Below are 2,258 nucleotides of genomic sequence, written 5' to 3'. Positions count from 1 at the left end.
TCACTGTCTTTCAGAATCATCAAAGTCTATGTAAGTGGTAAGACCAAAGTCTAACAACTGGTTCAGTTCTCTACTCATCATGTCACACTGTGTCTTATGCAGGTCAAGGGGGGAACAGATGAACTTCATGTGACATTAGAGAAGAGTCATTTTAAACATTTTCCTGTAGCTCTGGCGCTATTGTGAGAGACACAGACACCAAAACTCAGGACAATATCTCAGAGTTGTAGAGTGAATCCTGATTTCCTAGTGATGAGCATCCTCAAGGCTCCCTTCATGTCCTTGTTCCTTAGGTTGTAGATAAAAGTGTTCAGCATAGGAGTGACCACAGTGTACATCACAGTTGCTGTTGCATCTTTTTGGGCTGTGTGGCTGGATTTGGGGCTGATTGTCCCAATGATTGTCCCATAGAAGAGACAGAGCTCAGTGAGGTGGGATCCACAGGTGGAGAAAACTTTCTGCTTCCCTCTCACAGATGATATCTTCAGCCAGGCTATGAAAATGTGAATGTAGGTGATCAGTATTCCAATGAAGTGCTCCCACTGTATGGATCATCAAGTTATTGATGAAGGTGTCTGAGCAGGCCATTTTCAGTAGAAGATTGAGATCACAGAAAAAATGAGGGATTTCATTGTGGCCACAGAATGAGAGTCAGGTCAGTAACGTGGTTTGTGTCAGTTTAATATTATAAGCCCCAAATCAAGACCCACCTACAAGAAGGGCATAAACCTTTGGAGTCATGACTGTGCTGTAGTGTAGTGGGTCACAAATAGCCACATAGCAGTCATAAGCCATGGTGGTGAGGAAGACACTATCCATCTTCGCAAAGCAAAGGAGGAAGAATAATTGTGTCAGACACTCAGCATAAGGTATTGTTCTGTTTTTGGATATGCAATTTGTCAGCATCTTGGGCACAGTGATGGAGGTGAAACAGATGTCGACCAGGGAGACGTTACTTAGGAAGAAGTACACAGAGGTGTGAAGACGAGACTCAGAGTAAATAGTCAGCAAAATGAGCAGATTCCCCAGCCCTGAGATCAGGTACATGGAGAGGAACAAGAAAAACAGGATCCTCTCCTGTTCTGGATGATCTGAAAATCCCAGGAGGAAGCACTTGGAGATTCTGGGCTGATTTCTCCCTTCCATGTGTCTGTTTGGAAGCACATACAGAATTAAATAAGCATTTAGAACAACCCATTCAAGGTTGATTTGTTGAAATCAACAAATTTTGTTGAAAGTATTTGTTGAGTAAAATCAGTAAGAACAGCATTAGAAGAGAAATAGGAAAGTAGGAAAGCATGAGATGTCACTTCTAATAGTCTGAGATATAAAATAAACAAAAAGTTGATATCAATCTATGTAACACAAGGATACTTCATAAGATATAAACAAAAAGTTTTCAGATAAATTATGAGCTATCAATGGCTACATCAAAAAACACTCCAAATCAATAAATGAAAGAGAAATGCAAATGAAATTAACTGTGACACTCTGAAAATTGGCAGACATGAGCAAAAACAGGCATGGTCTGTGCTGCAGAGACTGAGGGAAAATAGGTATGAGGAAGCTTTGCTAATAGGACAGTGAAATGATCCAAACAGGTTTGTTTTCAATTTGGAATTGTGCCAAAAAAGAATGGTGTTATGAAGACCTTCAAATGCCAAACAAAGAAGTTAACATATGTTGCTGGATGTAATAGGAAGCCATTGGAGTTCACTGTGCAGGACGATATCATGGTCAGATTTAGCTTCACAAGAAAATCACCTTCCTGAGAACAGTACACAAACCCACAGCCTTGGTTTGTGCATGACATTAAGTAATTACTTTTCTTTATCTGAAGCCAAGATTCAGTCTGGAGAGGTGATTACAGAAGTGACTGTGGTGGAATGACAAAAAGTATCAATATATATGTGTTTTCAAAAAGTTGCTTTGAAGGAACATTTTATGAAGTTTACCATGGGCACATACAATGTTACTTAAGGTGCTGCTGGGTTCTGAGTGGTTCAGAAAGTAGACTGCATGCTCTGATAGTTCCAATGTGGAAAATCTTCAAACATAGGAATGAAATTCTTAAGGCTCAAATAGTTCTGATGAAATTAATATTTTGCACCATTTACCAAGATAGGGTCAAAATGACTTTATGACCCAGATATAAAAGTAGATATTTCACAAAAATTTGAGGAACAAGGAACATATTACTTATCAGACTTATGGATGGGTGAACAATTTATGAACAAACAAAAGACAAAGTGTTGTAA

General features: G+C 39.1%; 1 pseudogene; it reads right to left on the bottom strand.

Moving 5' to 3' along the window:
- Positions 1–218: 218 nt before the first annotated feature.
- On the bottom strand, positions 219–1,146 carry LOC140502221 (olfactory receptor 1f45-like; annotated as a pseudogene).
- Between the last annotated feature and the right edge of the window lie 1,112 nt (positions 1,147–2,258).

Source organism: Notamacropus eugenii, chromosome 4 (assembly GCF_028372415.1).
Source record: "Notamacropus eugenii isolate mMacEug1 chromosome 4, mMacEug1.pri_v2, whole genome shotgun sequence".
In the NCBI taxonomy this organism is placed as follows: Eukaryota; Metazoa; Chordata; class Mammalia; order Diprotodontia; family Macropodidae; genus Notamacropus; species Notamacropus eugenii.
Note: the sequence above shows the minus strand (reverse complement) of the source record. Positions and strands in the feature narration are given on the sequence as shown.